Source organism: Sinohyriopsis cumingii, unplaced genomic scaffold (assembly GCF_028554795.1).
Source record: "Sinohyriopsis cumingii isolate HCF-2022 unplaced genomic scaffold, ASM2855479v2 utg001621l, whole genome shotgun sequence".
NCBI lineage: Eukaryota > Metazoa > Mollusca > Bivalvia > Unionida > Unionidae > Sinohyriopsis > Sinohyriopsis cumingii.
Genome location: NW_028316027.1, coordinates 456,475 through 479,021, shown reverse-complemented (window position 1 = coordinate 479,021; position 22,547 = coordinate 456,475). Strand labels below are relative to the sequence as shown.

The 22,547-nt window shown below is 34.9% G+C and overlaps 1 pseudogene; it reads right to left on the bottom strand.

Annotated features, from left to right (window-relative positions):
* The window catches only part of LOC149771864 (dual oxidase-like), a 191,103-nt pseudogene extending 182,369 nt beyond the window's left edge, over positions 1-8,734 (bottom strand).
* Between the last annotated feature and the right edge of the window lie 13,813 nt (positions 8,735-22,547).

Here is a 22,547-nt window from a genome sequence, read left to right as displayed (position 1 = left end):
ACAGTGACCATAATCGTAAAAAAATACTTGCTGCAAACCACTAATGAGATTGTGTCACACAATGCTGGCAGACAACAAAAGCAAATAAAATGGCTAGCAACTCCTACAAAAATTACTAGAGCAAAGTCACTTGTTTTTTAGGATTCCAATATAGGCCCATTTATTGTTTTACCTGTCTCTATACTGTTGCTAAGTTTAGTTTCATTTAAACATTTAAACATTCATTATACCAAGGGGAGGTATTTGTTTAAAAATATGTGCCAGGGTACTCTGATTTCACAGAGTTCATATTAAATGTATAATTAACTTCTACATTGCATCTTTGGGTGAGTGCTCCACATTGGAAGTGCTTCCCTGGGTCCCAGGTATGTTTTACAGGAACAGCACTAATGACCGTGTATTGAAATTATATCCGATATTGTTAACAAAGTGCAACATACCAAATTTGGGGATCTAAATGTTTTCTGATATTTCCAAGTTTCCATGTTCAAATTTAAATCTGTAAGTGAAGTACAAAATTCTTTGATCATTAGACTTCTGATGCACAAATGTCAGGATATAACTACACCTTGGTTCAATCCTTTCATTAAGCACCAACCAAACACCAAAACAAGTATTACTAAAACCCAAGTTTCAACAAGATCAGCTATTCTGGAAAAGCAGAGATAACATGACTTTCAATATGTCCAGCATAACATCCCTAATGCATTTCCAATGGACATCATTTTCATTTCAAATAAAAAAGATATAAGAATTTCAGTGAGGAAAAAGAGCCCATGTTAATGTGAGAATCCATTAATGAGGAAATAAAGTTTTTTAAGGATGACCACCATGCTAGCTGGAGTATCTCTAGTATTCCTTATTGATTTACTCTTAATTTGTGTCTTTGACTGCCTCTGTAGGCATTTTTTCTTATCCTGCATGCTCTCTATTTGGTGGTATCCTGGAAGAAGTCCTTTCATGAGCAGGTGTCCGAATTCTGTTTTTATAGTGGATACTTTTTCTTCAGTCCATTTAATTTTTCCTGAAACAGATTTTTGTACAACTGCATTTTGAAATTTCAATGTGCAATAACTTTCATCTGCGATCTATTAAGTTCTAGAATAAGACAAGGATATGATATGTACATATTTAATTATTATCTCTGAAGTACACATATGACGATAAAAATGTTAATACATATTTTTCAGCCTTTATTGGAATAAAAGTAAAGAGTAAGTCACTTTCGTTTCTCAAGAAATGATTGGGGGTGTGGAGGGGATGGAGTTTTGGGGCTGGTCTACAGGCATTATATTCCTGGAATATCATCAATACAAGTGGTCGTTTGTGTGATGGGAGGTTCATTTTGAATTAAGATTACTATGAATTTTTCTACACCCATGTGGAACTGAAGGTGAATACTTGCATATGTCTACTTCCAGCAAAGGAGAGAAAGATTTTAGTTATGCATATGTATCATGAATATACAATACACATGAAATGAAGTTGGCAAGATAATGACATTTGTTTAGCTGGAAATAGGATTCTTGCTTTATGCATCTTCTTGCAAATTACAATCAAGTTCAGTAATTTTTCTTCAGTACTTTGAATACTTATTATTTGTGCAATGCAGCAATGTGTATAAAATTTACATTCATAAATGTCTGTTTTGTGGGCATTGAAAATATGACAAAACATTTTTGTATTAGTTGCCATGAAGTTTATATCTTGTAACTTACCGTTTAAATGTACTAGTCATAATGTCAGGAATTGTAATTCTTACTTTTACACTTCATCATCAGCATCATCGTTCTGCCTTTCTTGATTTCTAACTGAAATATTCAAATAGTTCGCCACTTTTATTCATAATCTATTTTTTTAATTTTAGCTCTCATTAAGATATTTCAATACATTACATAGAAAATGAGACAACGGAGACCAACCACCTTATGAAATAAGCCTTTTGGACAGATTTATAGCATTAGAAAATGAATATGAATTAGAATTAAGTGTGTTATTTGCTGATGAAGAAGTACAAATGCAAAATTGTTATAGAACTCCATGCAGAAGCTTTGTGAAGTTCTATGGATGGGTTCAAGAACAGTCTTGAAAAGATTTTCAAAGTTTTCCACATTTACTACCATATCAGCATAAATTTAACAAATGTGATATCGTGTTAGAATGATGCAGGTGAGATGTCAAAATTCTAGCCTGCAGATTTAAACATGCTGTGCATAGGTTTCTTCATTTCTGCTAGTGGCAGAGATACTTGATAGCAGATTATCATTATTTGTACTGATCACTGGGAAGTTTATGTTAAAATGGCTGCTGTGAAATTCAAAGTCTGTCATGCAGTTTTGAGAAAGTTACCCTTGTTCAATGATTTAGGGATCAAGTATCGTTACATTAAAAACAAGAGGAAAAAAGGGAAAAAAGTAATGGCCAATATGGACATTTCATATTGAAAAATAGTATGAATGTATGTTAGTTACTGAGACAAACAAACCCACATTACTTCACTTCCTTTCGTAAGCTTCAACAATATTATGACCTTACATATTTGCTGTATCTTTACTCCTGGTCATCTCTGATTACATGATTTCATGCAAGTATACCAAAATTATATTGCTACACAATCTATAAAAATATTCTCAATTGCCAATCAAGGAAGCAACTGATTTTAGTTTCGAAAATTCAGAAGAATTTGAAAGTGGTTTAAATTATGCATGAAGAACATGTTGTGAAGTTGAGGTTACTCATCAAAAAAAGATCAGTAAGCACTATGGTTTGAGTCGATTGCCACCCTGGTGTTTAGACATCTTTGGATGTGCTCTCATGCCCATTTATAGGGGTTCTTTGAAAGTATAGAAATGTCGCCATGATTTTATTACAAGAAGAGTGCTTCCCTTTGTTACCGAATAAGAGTAGGAAAAAGAAGGGGGGAGGGCAGAGGACATGACCATACTTCAATATTTACTTAACACTGAAGTATCCATGTTACTTTCTGCCTGCTCCATTCTTTTTAAACTATATTGAACTCGACATTCTCATTAATCTGTTGATGGTTTCTTAGAGTAATCTGTTCTTTTCCATTGTATTAATATTGTTCTTTGCTAAGAACCTCATTGAGCATGACCGCTCCGATAGCCTAGTGGTTAGAGCATCCGCCTCGGATGCGGAATGTTGTGCGTTCAATCCCCGGCCAGGTCATATGAAAGACTTAAAAAATGGTACCAACAGCAGCCTCGCTTGGTGCTTGGCATTAAGAGGTTAGTGTTAGGACTGGTCGGCCTGGTGTCAGGATAATGTGACTGGGTGGGACATCATGCTACATGTTTGCGGCATGATGCCCCAGTGCTAGACATCACTATAAACTGCCACACTGCAAACATTGTAGCGATATAACTGACTTTTTTCATTTAAAGCTACGTTCAAAATTCAAATCACACACACACACATTCAGTCTACTTCTAATAACTAGCTTTTCCAGCTTGAACAAGTTTGGAAACAGTTCGTTATTGCTGATATACAATTTTACACTCATATGTATTGTCTCAAAATATCTCTGATCCCAAATACAAACCTTTACTAACACTAGCTCTGCAAACCTTTCACTGTCATGTATCAGTGTTTTGCTGACTCCTGTGCTAGATTTCTTATCTGTTCCATAGATGATAGTATTATATTAGGGTTTCAAGTCCATCACTGCCATTGTTATCTTGTCAAGACTGAGGCATTACATCAAATGAAATATCTTTTCTTGTTCATTTTTCTTTAGATTTAGATTCTTATTTATTCAACGCATCTTAACCCTTCGAGTACTTTAGACAGTTTTGCTGGAAGATTCCTGAGTGCTGAATTTTTTCAAGACAAGAGATGAGTGCATTCTACAATTTGAAAATGCTTGTATTTTAATCAGGCTTGGTAATCTGCATTTCTAAATTTAATTTGAAAATACCGCTGAATAGGGGATTGATCAGCATGCCGTCTGTTTTTGTCCAAACTTGCATGAACATCAGAACTGCAGCTAACACCAGTTAAAATCATCAACATTATCAGTAACAACTTTCCAGCTCCAACATTCTGATATACTTGAAAAATTTCAAAATGGTTATCTATCATCACCTTGCATTTCCTGAATGAAATCATCTGAAAATGAACCATGTTAGGATTCATCCATTTTTGGTTTTCTACACAACACATATTTTAAACCTGCTTTTGTAAAACTTCCTTGATAAATGCAATGTTATAACTACCATATAATGAGGGCATAATGCGTCAATCAAATTTACTTTCACAACCACTTATGTGAAGAACAATAACCTCAGTCCTGTTAACAATTGCCTTCTTAAAGACGCAGGCCAAGACATGTGCTATAAGACCTCTACCAGTAGTATGACTTTTGTCGTGACAAACCCGTTAAATATAAATGTTATAGTGCAAAAAGTACATTATTCCATGCATGACGTGAAACTAATTTGCACAAGTTTGTATGCACAGCTGCTCTCCAAGCCATCAAATTCATAAAAAATTCATGATTCAAGCCTTCGTGCACCCTACCAGAATCCTGTAAATATATATTTGTTTAGACTGAAATTTTACTGAAGCTTCAGAAACTAATTTTTTTTTTACAATTATTGTAGTAGCAAGTACACACAAAAATCTTAAGCACTCTGTTCCATGTTACAGACACCACAACTGAACTGACTCTGTTTTGGGCATTTATGGAGTTTGTAATTGACTTTCAACACAGAATCTTGAAAATGTTGGTATACTAAGGTTGGTCTGGAAAAAGCAGGAAAAGAAAGGGACTCTGAGCATAAATGATGAAAACGTAGGGCTGCTTGAAATTCGTCATGAATGCTAACCTCACATTAAATAAATATTTTCAAGACACTTCATACCCTTATCTAAATTTTGTATAACTTACTTCTTTTATATGTTCTTCTCCGTGTCAGGGGTTCTGTGTCCGAATCTGCAAGAAGAATAACAACTATTAGCAAGGGTTAAAGACATCTTCCATGATGGGTTTTGGCCCTATTCGAAAACATAATTCACTTGAATGATAACTCAATATTTGTCACTAGAATGTGAAGCCCATATATTTGCACAATTAATCTGTGGAAAAGTAATAAACAAACCCGTTATATACCTATGTCATATGTTTCTTTACTTGTAGGAACTATGCAAAAAATAAAAAAGGAATTTCTCAAGTATGGCAACTACAAATGCATTCCAAGAACACAAATGCCCCACCACAGAACAGAGAACTGCATTCCCTCCCACAGCCTATTTTGACCGATGCAACTGTAATATTCTCTTTGAGATGTAGTAGGTACAATGCTGGGCTTGCGACTCAAATCCACCTGGATCTTCCTTTTTCGTCCATTTATTTCTTTTCAAAATGTTTCAGTGATATCTGCAGTGTGACAGTTTATAGTGATGTCTAGCACTGGGACATCATGCCACAGACATGCATCATGATTTCCCACCCAGTCCTATTATTCTGACACCAGGCCGACCAGTCCTAAAACTAACCTCTAAATGCAGAGCGCCAAGCGAGGTAGCTGTTAGCACCATCTTTATAAGTCTTTGGTATGACTCGGCCAGGGATCGAACCCATGACCTCCCGCATCCGGGGTGGACGCTCTAACCACTAGGCCACCGGCGCAGTCCACATAATTAGTACATATTTTATAGGTTTAGCTTGATTGCAACATACTTTTCACCCTATTATTTAAATCTTTAATTGCATGGCAGATCTGCCAACCCTGACGAGTCTGTCTCAGTATGGCAGTTGAATTTTTCCGTAAGTTTGACCAGTTTTCAGTAATGTGTAACAAAATACCATAAGCTCATACTGACACTGACACTTCACATTTCCGGTGTTTTGCACATTTACAGTGCAATTTAAGGGCACTCTCACCCATAGCCGCCATGTATATAACTTTGTTGCACACACAACACAAAATTGCCATTCCCACGACGCTACTAATCGGAAATCTTGAGTAATCTCCCTTTCCTTAGTTACCAACCAAGCCACAGAAAGTAAGAGGCATATAGTTGATTGGACATTGTCTGCAATTTTTCCACCAAAATTTCTTTTTTGTTTTTAAATTTGGTCTTTTATTTTCTTAAAAATTCAAGCACGTTTTAATGATTTTAGCTCATTTTCAAGTACTTTTTAAGGCCTTTTTCCAAGTGACATTAAAAATAAGAACTTTTCAAGAGAATTTTCAAAAATTAAGCACTTTTCATCCAGCAGTTGAAAATTTAAGCACTTTTCAAATATATGTTAACCCTGTATTATTATATTTTTATGAAAAACAGTCAGGACAAATAGAACTAAACTGATTTTCTGAAAAGTGTCAAATCCAGTAAATAAAGTACCATTACAATAGCATGTAATGGAATTTCAAAAAAATTTAAACTAACAAACAAACAATTAAATTAAATCAAATATAAATTAAAACAAATATATATAACAATGCATAGGAAGAAGACATGCAGACATAATGTGTTATGCCATGAAATACAAAAGTTAATCTGGGGTTAAGGATATGTACGGAAACGAAAACTTTTAATGAATACATAACTGCCACCGTTGTAGACAACAGAATGTTACCACCATGTCGCACTTTCCCATAAATCTGAGCTCAGTAAACAGCAGAAGACAATATGACCCTGACCTTGCATTGTAATGACTCGACCTCTCCACACATGTAAACTGTATCCACATGGAAGCGTTTCTGTAAAACCTACCAGTACTAGATCCATTGTATAAGTCAAAATTTGCAATGTCACTATCCCTATTCTCATCACCCCTTCTGAAACTGTAATTGATATGTGCATAAAGAGTATAAACAATAGCTCAAAGACCAAGTTTCAGAGCACAGAAAAATAATGTGTTAAGTTTGTTAGTACTATTCAAAGTTTACTTCAGTATAGAAAATTACCAATCTCATAAGTCAATTATTAGAATTGATTGATAACAGTTGAGAACATTACAATGTATATACGTTTTTTTTAGGTTTGTTTTTAAAACATATATTTCAAAGATACTAACCAGATCATATACATATAAATACAAATATTCCTATCCAATTTCATTTGTCTGTCTTATGTGCTGACATAATTTCCAAAACGGAAGAATCGATGAACAAATTCACATGAATATGTTACATCTTCAAGAGTGTGGTAAATAAAGAGGAAATGTAATTCACAGGGCAGATAGTGCATTTTATGTTCTCACACAAACCTTTAATTTTGAAACAATGATGATAAAATTTGGCGATGTGCTACTTTCATTCATGCTTTGTGCACCTGCCTCATTACCCTTGTGGTTAATAAGAGGATGAAAATACAATCCCATGCTTTCACACTCACGATATATTTTGCTTTGTTCCTGTTTTTGACCACTCTGACCTGTCGATCTTCCCAAAGACCAATGGTTCATACAAACAGTTTGAAAATTTAATGCAACTCAACACTTCAGTACCAACTAAAATACCAAGTTATTGCATATATCTTGATAAGTGAAAATAACTTTGTATTTATGAAGAGGACAAATGCCAATCTGTACCTAATATACCGACTTCATTTCAGGCAGATAATGTAGCAATGTCCTTACATATTTTTGAAGAAAAGTTTTTAAAAAATCACTCAGCTAGGAAGGTTTTGGGTATACTGTGGGGACAAGAGGAGCATAATGTTAATGCAATTTTTAATACATTCAGAGTTGACTACAGCTAAATGGTACGAATAAAGTAACACTTGCCATTGCTGTTATGGTTTCATACCTGTGTTGGTCTCTGAAATTGTCATCACGACCTCTATTTCATCATGACTGTGCAGATTAATTTCTTCATCTTCATCTGATTCATCACCATCAGTACCCATCTCACATATTTCAGCATCTTCTGAAAGGTTGAAAACACTAATGAATATAAACCGAAATGTTATTCTGAGCACGTCATACAATTTGCAAATAATTGAACATTATTTCGGAATGAAAACTTTGTGGTATTTTTCCTCACTTTAATTTCACCTGCAGAACAGAATTTTCTCATTAACCATTGACAGTATAAGAACTGTTGACCATTTTATTGTTCAGTGCTTGAGGCCAAGAATCATTCTCATTATGTCGAGTATCAAACACTAGTGCAATAATTTCCTTCTAAATCTCCGATCACAAAATTCTGATTATTATTCAGACACTTTTGGAACTGCATCATTATTCAAGAATAACCATGTTATTGTCAAGCACTATAAGTGACTCCATATACTCGATGTTTTGAATAGTTTTTTGGTTGTTAAACAATAACTGCAAAATATTTTTGTTCAACTAGGCCTAGGTGAAGACACTATGTCAAGAGGTTTTGAGGCATTTAGTCTAAGTTCACTTCTATTGTCAAAATTTCATTCATTTTATGCTGTTCACTCTTACTATGAGACTTCAAACAACGCTTTAACTTCTGGATGTAACTGAGGTTACTTAAGCTCTACAAGCAAAGTAAATGGTTTGGTAATAAACAAGATTCTACTCTAATATACCTTCTTAGTCATCAATGACAATATCTTCCAATGTTTTCCCCTTATACTTTGCCACCTGACCCATATCCACTGCCATCAATGATCGGCTAACTTTGGCAAGCTCTACCGATAACTCGTGCAATCTGTAGTAAGTTTTATGGGTGTTAACGTCATGGCCTAAATGGCGTGACAGCCAATCCAGCTCACCTTCTTTGAGACTCATGACCTATATAAATAATATAATATATCCTATGGTGTTTTCATCTGATATCTTGTTAATTCGGAAAGTAAAAACTTTTTCCTCCAATGAAAGGCCAATATTGCCCTTGCCAAATTTTGATATTAACAAATGAAGTGAAGCTCCAGTTCCCACAATGGAAGGAATTTGGATAGCTTTTGAATTTTTCCACAGTAATTTACAAATGGTCAATCTCAGAAGCATCCGTATCAATGAAGATAAATGCAGGAGAATAAAAAAGCCATATGCCCTTTTATTCTTTAGACTGAGAATCGATACTGTGTTCGTAGGCAGTGTATCATGAATCGTATAGATATGTGACACAGGGTATCATTTCACCAGATGGAATAAATGACAATGGGCACATTTTATAATATTCTGTGACTTGGTGTCAGGCAAAATGTTTACACTGATACTTCTTAATAATTATTCTTGCATAACATGGTGAACATATTGTTATTTGGGAATTTTATATAGGAACCAATTTGAGGACATTGTTAAAACACATCTGATAAAGACTTTTTATTACCTGAAAAACTGTTGCTGCATATTGCCTTATTCTTGTTGCAGCGATTTTTTATTTCTGGACACATCCTGCTTCAGCTGCAACTTTCGGAAGTACTTGCCAAGTGTCTATGAATCCAGTTTCAGATTGTGATACAAAGAAGTAAGTGTATGATTTATGCATACCACAGGGAGAACGAGTTGACAAAAGTACATCCAAAGCTGCTTTAACCTCATATGTCAGTACAAATGAGACTGGTCTGTCCCTTTTTCCTTCAAACTGCACCATGTCCAGTTTGTAAAATAAAATGTTTCAAACACATTGAAGACTGTCTATACATTTATATCATGATCGCTTTCTTATGGGGTAGCTGGGAATAGGGGAGAGACCATTGATGTTTGGAAAGCATTATACGAATTGTGAACAGCAGTTTGAAAAGCAATTTAATAAACTTAGAATTCTGTAAAAAAAGAGTTATGTTTTCTCACTAGGGTATCATGAGTTGCCAACTGTCAGCCTCATACAACCCAACGGCCACAAACATTCATATCAAGGTTCAAGTCACAGAGCATGATCTGTTATTTTGGTATCCAAGTTCACATCTTTACTAGTGTCTAGTGTTTGCCGTTTGGTAGCCTATGTTACATATAAAGGTCAATGATCGGCATTTCAAGTAACAATTGTTTCATCGTTTATAACTCGTCAGAAAGGAGAAATTGATCCGACTACTTGATTATGAGCAATAAAAGGCATGTAAAGTTCTGAGATCATCATTCAAGCTTACTTTGAGACAATGCTAACCTGTATCTGACATCTTGATTATTATCTTGGGGTAAGACAGCCAAATCCCACTTGGTACAGTACTAGCGTCAGTGCATATGGGTGTAAATATATGCCATGCGTTCCTTCCATCCTGTATGCAGAAGAAACAGAATGCTTAATTTTTATCTAGGCTTGTATTTAATTTCCCCTATTCTGAAATGTTTGGTATTGCTCAATCAAAATGAACCATTCTTGCATAGTTGTGATGGATTTGATACCCAGTTTTGCAATCAAACACATTGTATACTTTCATAGCCAATTTAAGGGCACATTTCATTCCTCAGGTAACAAAATAATTTCTCTAGTTGCTTTGCCTTCCATGAAAATTATTGTTGCTTCACTTGTGCAATACCTTATTGACATCAAATAAAATATTTTCACTGCAACTGACACTGAACACTAGAATTCTATGAGCATGATAGCAAGTGCTGTTTCCATGGCAATGATAAACTTTTTATTAAGACTGACATTAAAGCTTAAATTTATACGTTTACCAAACTTGCGGCCTCCACTGCTACCTCTTCAAGTCTCGAATGATGACCTTGACATATACCTTACATACCTGAGTATATTACATGAAAAACTGTCATGTAGTGATGTATATTTGGATAAAACGTGCCCAAAAATACCTATGGATTAAAATGATATCCTCTGTGTGGAAACAGATCACAAGAGCCACATTTTCCCCTCTATCACCTGAACCTTAGACATAAATACCTGGTTACAGCACATGATAAATATGTGGGTACAATTTCAACAAAATATAACCAAGGATTGCACAATTATGGGCCTGACAATGAAAATTTAATAGATGAACTGAGAGACAGATGCACAGACAATGCCACAACATAATACAAGAATCTAGAGATGTACTATATCCAAATCAATTTTTAACCGTAAAACTCAAGATGATAGTATGTAATGCAAATGCCCCCAAAAGATTATAATTTTAATATGGAAAATTTAATATTTAACTTCAAAGTGGAGCGCACAATCTGTTCTTCAATTACATTACTTGTCATTTTGCCTTATATATATGAAGCCATGTGATTTAAACCCCATGAACTTTAGAAACCCCCCAAAATAATTACCTAAGTCTATGGGTTGTTTGTATGTAGGGTTTTTCTTTTCATGTACCGATGCAGAGCTCACCGTTGATACCTGCCAAAACAAATCTTGTCATGTGAAATGCTCTGATTAATGATGAGAACATATATACTGTAAGAATTCAGGTCTCTTTTAGACTTTTGAATGATTTGCAATTTGGAAAATACTTCCCACTTCCTTGTAGACTACATACTGGCCACCCTGCAAATTTTTCAACATTAAAAGGCTATTGAAGACAACTTAGGCAATATAAAAATTGTAATGCAATGATACAATGCTGTAAGCGTATATAATAATTTACTGATACTTTTTTAGACATACATAATTACCATTCTTCAAAAATATGCAAACAAAACAACCGTGCTCTTTGTAGTATGTACTTCAGAAATTTGTTTTACTCCATTTAATTGTTTGTCTTGGTGAAGATGCGCAGGAAAAACATGGAATTTGGAATGACTAAAGATGAAACATGAATGCACAAAACAGCACATTTTCAAAGTAAATAATGTTTCTCCGAGAATACTTACCCAATCACATTACTATGTGGGATGTTTGCCTAATACATCATGAATCCAGCCTAACTTGAAAAATGAAAATATTTCGCCTTTCTGAAAATAGCTGAGCAAAAGGGATACAACCCCATAGCTAGTTATCTCCCCTTCACCACTCAGCATGATATCGCATGGATGTAAGCATAGCTGGGAGGATGGGACGGTCTCATTGTAATGTGACTGGGTAAGTATTCTTTGAGAAACATAATTTACTTAGAAAATGTTCTTTCTCCTTTGAATACATTCCCCAATCACATTACTATATGTAGGTAAGAGGTGGTGGGAATGCTGAGCACCTGTCCCCCATCGATTATCCATCTAGGGATAGAGGATTTCTCTCCCTTTGTGAATGATCTCTTGATCTCCCCAGAGCGTAAATATGACATGTATGAGGCATATACCAACATAATAGCATGAACTCTTCTTATTCCAAAATTTTATCGGGAGAGTCCAGCGAGGCATGTGTTGTGTTGATTACTTAAACTCTGTTGGTCTAGTAGCCATTTGTACAGCTGCTATCGGACCAACCATATTTAAGTTTTGTATCTGCAGAGAAAGGTCCCTGAGATAAAAAATAGGAAAAAGTCAATTTTGCATGCCAGCCCATGTCTCGTAGCAATGAATTGCATTAAAAGGCCAGACTGGTCACAATAGCTCTGATCTCATGGGCACGTATGACCCATTTTAGCAAGGATCCAAGGGCTTGAGCTGTAATATCTTCTTGTCCAGCCCACAATGGTAGGAAGAGTCTTTTAGGGTTGCCTCTAATCGGTTTCATACGACTCATATAAAGTCTGAGAACATGAACCTGTTCTTGTTTATCGTTGCTGATGACTTATTGATAGCTGTTAGTGATCTAATGACAATACATTGGTTACCCACTGAGGGCTACCTATTTTTGGTGATGAAACCAGGCTATCTTTTTAGAAAGGGTAAAAAAATTAGTCTTTTAAGTTAGACTGAATTAATGAGGTAGTAGGCAAACATCCCCTATAACAATGTAATTGGGGAATGTATTCAAAGAAGACTGTTGAATTTGTTTAAGAGTTCACAAAAAGGTAAGGACTGCTGTGTGGCACGATGATCCATTATTTCTCTTTATCTGAACATAAACTGAAGCATACAATATTGATCCGATCATCACATTAAATATTATATAAAGTATGTAGGCAATACAAAGTAGTTACATTTCATGACCAGTTTAGATGGCAAATGTAAGTATATTTTAAGGACCTCTGATATAAAAGAAATCTGGAAATATCAATCCAAAAATATGGAAATATTTAATAGCTCTCTCGAATACCAAAATGGAATGAAAGAAAATATATCTCCTTTAACTTGGCAATGCTACCATGCACATAATTTGTAAGTAGATGTACAGAAAGTACCTTTTAAGAAACAAAACATTTCTTTATAACATTGTATGTGATGAAAGACCATCAGACTAAAATGAAAAACAGATATTAACTAGAGCCTTACTTCGACCTCAAACACTTCTGACATATTGGAATCTGAAGAAGCGTAAAAATATCACAACTCTGCACCAGCTTATGTCTAATGTCTGAAAAGAAAAACAAAAATCTATAATGGACTAAGCAAAAAGGAGCCTATCAGCAATTGTTGTTATACAAAAATGCATCAAGCTAGCAGGACCTTGATATTTGGACTAATAATATAAACGAACCTTTACCTAGGTAAACTTCATGTACACATTCAATTAACTCTAGATATAATGTGAAGGAAACTTTCTGTTCTTCTTACTTACATTCAAGTCCAAGCTCCAAGCTGAAATTTAGGTATCACTAAGATACCTTTCTGATATGGATGTAGTACGCCTAGGGATGTACTCACTAATGAAAAGCATCCCCCACCCAGACCCATGCACATCAGCTATTACATATGAAAAATTGATGTAATTTGTGACCTTGGCCTTTGGTCTCTATTGAAAAATGTACAGAATCTCCCTTTCATAAATGTAATACAAGAATGAAGTTTATAAAAATTAGATGTGCTTGGCTTGAGCTAAGTACATTTGTCATCCTGTGCATTCAAGTTCATTTCTGATGATTAAGATCTCTGACCAGTCCACTGTATAATGACCATGTAAGGATGAATGGGGGGGGGGAGAGAAAATTCCCACTACATTTCCAGTTGTAGAAAAAATCCAGAGACAGTGGATAGATTGTAAATTTTATCTTAATATTTAGAAAATGCTCGCCTTATGAAAAAGCAGAAATGATAATGCAACAAAATATTCCTGAAATATTTGAACAAGTAGAGCACACTCAAGATTCATGGCATGCAAATAAAACTATGCAAATTACAAATATATTGACATTTCTCTTTTCCAACATCGGCACTCTCTGGGACACATTTCCTTTCCTTGTCCATGTATATACAATCAACGATTTTCATTACACATTATTTGCCACTAGGAGAAATTAATCTTCCAATGTTATATAGACTGAAATATTTTTCAACTTCTTGACAAAAATTAGGTTTCAGTTGTACAAAAAATCCACGACTATAGGAAGACTGTTAGGTTTACTTCGAAGTTGAAAATATTGTCATTCATGCCGTCTATAAACAGAGACCCAAAATAAACCAACAAAAGATTTCTCATGAAATACTTTAATAGGTGGAGCAGACTCTTGAGTGATGGCATGTAGTACTTCATTACCTCTCTTACCTAGAGATGTATGCCCCATCAGTAGGGAAGATGATGCAGAAAAATCCTGTACATCTGTAGATGGAAGGTGTGTGGTCACTGGTGCATATATAGTCTCACAAGCAGGTTGTGCAGAGAGAGAGATGCAGGTTCTGTACCATGTGAGTTAGGGTCTGTCAATAAACAAAAAAGGAGAGATGTAATCTTTGCAACTCTTTTCATTACACATTATGTGCAAGAAGGAAAAAGTAACCTTACAGTGTTTTATAGGCTGAAATATTTTTCACTTTCTTGGCAAAAATTAATTTTCAGTTGCGTGATCTAAAGCGTTTACCGTTCCGGATCACTGCTATCTCACCCCTGTCGGCTTGGGTTCAAATCCAAGGCTAGGCTAGCGTGCGAAAGACTGCCAGTAACTTCTCGTGGGTCGGTAGTTCTTCGCTGGGTTTTCCAGGGTTCTTCTTCCACCAGTTATACTGACCGCCATGTATAGCCTATCGTGTGTTGTATCTTCTGCTGAGAAATGGCCTTAAACCCTACAACAACAACAAAATCAGGTTGCTCCATTAGATCAATATCCCTTACATCTATGTATTACTCGCAAAACCCTGTAATGGATGCATCTTTAAATGGTCCGATATTTCTGATTATGAATATGCACATCTCTGGTGGCACGTACCTTCCTTTCAAGCATTTAATCTTCAATAATCCTAGTATATACACATGCCTAGAAAATGCCTATAAATATATTTAAAATTCCAAATGTCCATGTTCAGTTCTTGAAAATTACAAATATATATATATATATATATATATATATATATACACGTTTTAGGTGCGTTGTGGGCAGTCATCCCGAAAGTGGGTTTACGGGAAGGACATGATATAGTTTACATTTCAAATCAAAATACATATACATAGGTTGTATTTCTTACATAGTAATTATGTATATGTTGAAAATAAGTATATACACTTATGTTATAGTCCTATTCATGTTTTCGGTTCGTGGGCAGATATATATATTTCATGGGCAGTTTTGACCTTTAGGTTGAAGATGACAAAGTAACTGCCCAAAAATACGTTCACGAAGAACAAACATATAGCATTCTGCCCGTGAATACGGCTACGAGAACAATATATAGCGTACTGCCCACGAATACGTTCACAAGTAACAAATATATAGCATGACTTTCCGGTGTGCGCGCGCAAAATGGTTGTCAAGACACGACGATAAACATTAATCTATTAAAGCATCCTTTGCAATGGCCAGCGTACATATAGCGGACGTGAGGTTCGTTTTTCACAGCTTGCTTGAAATAAATGGATGATTATATATCCAGTGTAACAACTTGTCTTGACAGCTTATGGATGCTAATGTTTGACATTTATTGTGAAGATGAGTGTTCACTGCTTGTTGATGAATTCGTAGCTTCTGTTAATCGATGCTATAGCTCAATTTAACTGTCATACACTGATATGTTTAAGTCTGCTTGCACAGTTAACTATGCAGAGTTATGGAAATATAACAAATTGGTTTTAATAACTTTCAGAGTTTGTTTTACTATTACTCAATATTTGTTTCAAGTACTATAAAGGCTGTGATAGGTTGGGTGGCTTAGATTACAAATCAGGCCCTTCTCACTTGGGGGGTGGGTGGGGGGTGGGTACTGCCCATTATGAATATTACTGGTCCTAGATGTCCAACCTGATATTTATGACATATAGGTTCAACATCTTACTGCCAGCAGAAATGGTGTTCTGTAGTATTTTTCCCAGTCAATAGTTTATGGATATATTATGTCATGTACTATGCTTGTTTAATTCTCTCATCTCAGTTCTGACGTTACCATTGAATGCTATAATGTTCCCAGACATCCGGTATTCTTGGTTATTAAAATTATATATATACACAGATAACTGAAGGTGAGTTCTCATTATTCCCTAACAATTGTAATTAGTGGGGCTGTAGCAATTGATGGTCTGAGAATTCAAGTTAACTGGTTCAAAACTTGGGTAAACAACAAACTGTTTTCTTCCTTTGACAGGCATCATAAAGTTTTGCATCTTTGTCTCTCTGATGACTGTGGTACACAAGTTACAGACTTTGCCTTAGAATGAGCCTGATTTTTGATACTTGTTACTGAATGGGGTGGGGTAGGGAAGTAACAAAATTATTAAAGGTGGAATGTATGCAAACCATGCTGGAAATAGATATGTGCCAGCAACTGCAACATGTAAGCTTCAATCAATTTGGAAACTATAAGCTTTATCCTGTAAATATTAACAGTTCACACCCTGTATAAAAGGTGATTTTGTGTTTGATTAACTGGAACTGTTAATTTATTATGTTAAGGAATTTATTGTTTTAACCCTAGTAAATGTAATATAATTAGGTCAAAAGTTCCAGTTTGTTTATTGTTTCCAGAGTTGGTTATTGTAACTGGAAGAACCTGTTTCTAAGTGTTAAATGAAACGAAAGAGATATTGTTTACTCAAGTGATATAAAATAAAAGTTTAAAATGAACTGAAAGAAATATTGTTTATTCAAGTGATACAAAATAAATGCAAAAGTGTATATTCATTAAGAAGTGTATTGTCAATTGCAAATAAATGAAGATTTATCTTATTTTGTTCTTTACTTGTGTACAAAATTATACCTGGATTGGGCAATAATTACTTGGACTCCATTTGGAAAAGAAAAATCTATATGTCCTAAATACCTAATGTTCATATCATAATGCTCTTTTAATGGATGATTATGCTTTTCAGCTGACGTTACCATATTGCCAAGTGAACTAATAGTATGGCCTTCGGTGTGGCCCACTAATCACATTTGTAAATGAATTATGCATACAATAGAGAAATAGCTCTTAAAATATCTTATGAGTTGAACAATCTGTGTACACAAATAAACATGAAGCAAATCTTTGAACTTGTATGCCACACATGCAAGTGAATTGGTGGTTTTCATATGTAACTTGTGTACTCTTATGGCTTTTGTCTATATTACTTTTAGCCATTTCTATTCACACACCAGAACACAACCTTTTTTGTCTGATTCAGGTACTAATGCAAAACTTATTTCAGCTGTAAGTGAAGTATACAGAATTTTTCCTGACGTTGAGGCCTACTGTGTAGACAGTATAGCTGTAAGTCATCAAATCAAATGGAAGACAACAGTGTGCAGTTGAAGAAAATGATATATACCCAGTACCATTTAGAGTTATCTTAAAGAAAAGTCACAATGCACACTGATACAAGTAGTTTTAGAAAATGCATTTGTTCCACATACATTTTAACTTAACCCAAAAGTTCAGTCTCTTGCCTAAAATTCAATCAGATGTATGCATTTATTCCATAAAACACAAAGATATAATGAACCAAATCATTTTCATTATTGAGTTAGGTAGTAGGCTATGTTAAAGAGTGCAATCACTTTATCGATTTTTTTTTCCATTACATTTTTATTTATTATAAAATGACATTTCTTAGTGGAGTGCTAGCAACTGTAACTTGAGGAATATTTTGTACATGCTGGCCTAAGTGTCATGAATATACTGTGCTACATTTTGCTTTATTAGGTATAATACTATCATGAGACTTGCTTGATTAAATCCTGAATTTGTCAGTTACACTTACAAGTCCACTGGTAGAATTTAAAATCTGTGACAGTTTGGGAACTTTTTTTGCAGTAACTGCAAATCACTTTGCCTTCACAGTCAATGAATTCAAGCCATTGATAATTGTCAAACCATTGTGACTGAATATGTGATTGTCTCTTAGTTGTGTCCTATTTGATAATTTTGCTGCCACAGAGTCTGGATTGTGTCTCTGAAGAAATAGTTCATCTAGACTCTGTTGCAGTATTACATTTTATATGTTCAATTTAATGAATTTTCTTTCTTTGAATCATTCTTATGTCATAACTTGCGAAAATAGTTTAGTTAACAATATTTATTCAAACAGAAAAGATAACCTCACTTGACAAATCATCCTACTAAAGTGATCATGGCATACACTTTTATCTTTGAAATTCAAATATTGCCCACTCGTTAATTAACATAACTAATATTGCACATTGAAGGTGATCATATGTATCATCAGTTTTAAAAAAATAAAGACATAATACTATCATTTAATCACTGCATACAGGAAACAGACACTTGTGTCTGTAAAATGCCTTTCATTGGATTACTTTGGTTTATTAAAACCAAACAGCAATCCACTCAGGATTTTCTAGGATAGATACAGAGAATATATTATGGTCATTCAGAACGCTATCAATACATCAGACCAGATTGTTTTTATTATTATTTAGGCAAAATAACTTAGTAAGTCAGATGGCAAACATGAGGATGGTGATAGGTTATGTGGAATTTGCATTGAATCATCTGATCCCAGAAGATTTGATACAATGTCACTGGCTGTGGTAATCATCAAGTGCAGTTGCACGGCACCATAAGACTTATCAAGATACCATAAGCTAGAAAGATGAAGAAAAAGAAAAACGATGACCCAAAGACAAATCCTGCAAACTGTGTGCAAAAATGATTCCACAGATTATAGATGAAAACTTTACTATATTTAGCTTCAAGATATTAATAAATTCGGATTACTTCCTCCAGTCTGCTACAGTAATTCATGCCCATTGCACTCATAAATTGATTATAGTCCTTGCAGTATTTTGTGTGGGCCACAATATTTTAATTGATGCAGCTGATGCTCCATTCTTCAGTTCAGTGTTGATTCAAACATAGCAATGTCCCTTTGGGATGTGTGCATAAATAAAGAATGCCTGTCCCTTCATTACCACACTTGTTGAATTTATCGTGTCTCTCTGAAAACTGTACCATGTGAGAAAGAATTTTATAAACAAACTGGACATAAGTATTGCTAGACATATACTCAGACCTGAGACTTCATAAAAGACTGCTTACTTGTGAGGCATTATTAGTGCTAGGGCTTGAGGTAATAACTTGCTATATGTTTGGTAAGGAAAAATAAGGGGCCTTATGACTTAAATTGAAACTGTGAAAAAACAAAAGGTTCAAATGCAATAAACTTTTGTTTTTCCTCATTTGTTATATTACAGTGCCATGAAAGGTCATTTCTTTTATCTTTTTAATCCCTTGCCAATTTTAAGTCATCATCACTAACCAAGTCTCTAAATCAATTCTTGGCATATTTAGCTAAAATGGTGTCTACTGTTCCATTATATCATTGATTGTTTAGCTTGCTTGTATGGAGCTTAACACCATTTTTCAGGACATCATAGACTTTACATGGCAGCCAACATATTTATTGGAAGAAATCAACACACATAACGCTACTGGCAAGCTTTCTCATATACACACATTGGTTGGACTAGAGAGAGTTGATTAGTGATGTGTATGCCTAGACCATTCTATAATCCAGGGCCCCATGATTGAATACAGCTTAAAGAAATTAACCCTAATTCAATTTCCTTGTTGCATTTAAATCATAACACCCACCATGCAAAGTGACACATGTCTCAAGATTTTCAAATTTGTATATGTTTTGCAACTTTTAATTCTGAGTTGATGCATGTGGATGTGGAAATTCAGTTACTGAATACTTAGCTACTTATATAAGGAGCTCTCACACTGGTAAAAGCATGCAATTGGGATTGTATTTGCAAGAGGGCAATTAATTGTTCAAAATACTGTTTTAGCTAACTACATATGCGAAGGGTTGATGTATAAAAAAGAGGATCAAGAAATCCTAGCTGGTAAAGATAATTGTATCCAACTTGACAGAAAGTGAGAAGGCCTTTTAATTTTGTACAGCAGTTTCATTAAGGAACCAACTATAATACCATTAGAAGTTTATGAGCAGCAAAAACCACATTTAGGACCAACTAGACATCAAAACCATATGCATAGTTCCATTTACGGCCAACCAGACATCAAATAGGTCATCTAGTGAAAGCACAATGTCAAAATGACCAGCCATCTAGGAGAAGTAGCAAGGAAGGGGTTTTCCAGATGCCCATTAAAACAGCCATATTGGAGGTTAGATTGGCACTATTTTCATTTACGTCCAACTAGACATAAGAAGTCTTTCACTGATATGACGATTCATTCAGGAGAAGTAGTTATACCAAGATTTTCAGGATGGCCACATTGGTGGCCTTATAGGATGTCTGTACAGCACCATAATTCTCATTCAGGACCTGCTAGACATCAACATAAGTATTTTGTACACATGTTGACACGCTGACACAATTATCCATTCAGAAGTAGCGATAAAAAGTTTCTTAATATGGCTACTGTGGCAACCACATTGTATGTGTGAGTGGCACCATCTTGTTTTTTCTTCCAGATATTTTCACACAAATATCATATTTAAAGATAACATGAATTCATACAAGATCTTGTCAGTTTATTTCATAACAGATTTTTCCCTCATATTAATATAATCTTTTGAAAACATTTATACATTATAGTTCTAGAAATTTTTCATGCTCTCAGAAACTATTAAAATCACAGCAGAAAGTGTTATATCTTTATTCAGCACTGAAAAATATTTATGAACTCTTAAAGTTTTTTCCCCTATATTAACTTAATGAAGATTTTCAGACTATAACCTTTCCATTGGATTTATTTTTTCAAACATGGCGTAAAAAGTATGTTATAGTAACCAATTTTTACATTGCCTTCACCATTGCAGAAATCTCTATAATCAATTTCCTAGTAAAGAAAAGCCAAGAAAATAAATGGACAGTTAATATTCACTTCAGGATCACAGACCTGAGGCAAATATGTCATTGTTAAATCAAACATTTTTATTGTGTTTCCTTAGACCTAAATATATATATATATACTTGCTGTTACTCTAAACGAAGGCTGGTGATCCAGTTGATAACCTTTTGGGGGTTTTAAGGATGTCTTTAAAATTAAGGCCTTAAAAATGTTGAGATCTTATATTAAAAATGACAATTTGAGCCTTGCAGATTCATGTCCACAGTTGCCCAAATAAAATAAAAAGGGGGGGGGGTGCAAGGGGCAAGCTTGTTGGTGTGTTATAAAATAACTGACTTATCATCGGTGTGCTGACAGGTGATGTGTAATTAAATCACTGTTGTAATATTAATAATGAGTGAGTCTGCACAAAGGAATTTCATACAGCTAAACTAGCTCAACAACTAGAGGCAATTAAGAAATATATCCACATTCGTGATTCTGTCAAATGGCAGATACAACAGCATCAGGAAGCTCAAGTGGCATTTACAGAAGGTAAAGAGCCGCTATACTTGTTATCTTTTTAGGGATGTGCTTGGATTTTGCCCTCAAGCTGGAGCAGTCATAGGATATATAATAAATCGCCACGGTCGGAATTTATCCCCAAGCTGGGGTAATCGATGGGTAAAGTCTTATCCACAGTCGGGGTTTTATTCAAGCTTCAGGTGCAAGTTTTTGTGCATCTCCATGCCCTTGCATAAAACACAGTTACACGTTTTTTTATATAGATATTTTTCAGTTGTAGACAGGAATAATAAGTATTTGCGAGTGTTTGAAATGAATGGGTTCATTATGAATTGAGTGGCACTACATTTCAAAAGCAAAATTGGATTGAAATGCAAGAACTGTAGTACGGAATTAGTGTTGGTTCTGGATCATAGAATGGAATTGTGTGTGTGTGATTGGATTTTTAACGTAGCTTGAATAATTTTTCAGTCATATTGCTACGATGTCTGCAGTGTGGCAGTTTATAGTGATGTATAGCACTGGGGCATCATGCTGCAAACATGTAGTATGATGTTGCACCCAGTCACATTATCCTGACACCAGGCCGATCAGTCCTAACACTAACCTCTTAATGCTGAGCGTCTAGCGAGGTAGCTGTTAATACCATTTTTGTAAGTCTTTGGTATGACTTGGCTGGGGTTTGAACCCATGACCTCCCGCTTCTGAGGCGGACGCTCTAACCACTAGGACACCGGAGTGGTCAGAATGGAATTGTAACAATTACAATGGAAGCAATTTGTATTATGCTTGTTGGGGCATTCCTCACTGATGGCTGTCAGTGACATCATCATGGGAATGTGTAACAGCCACATTTTGTAAGAACAAGGTGTAGTTGGTGAACAATACAGACACTTTTCTGCCATTTCCACTGGCATCA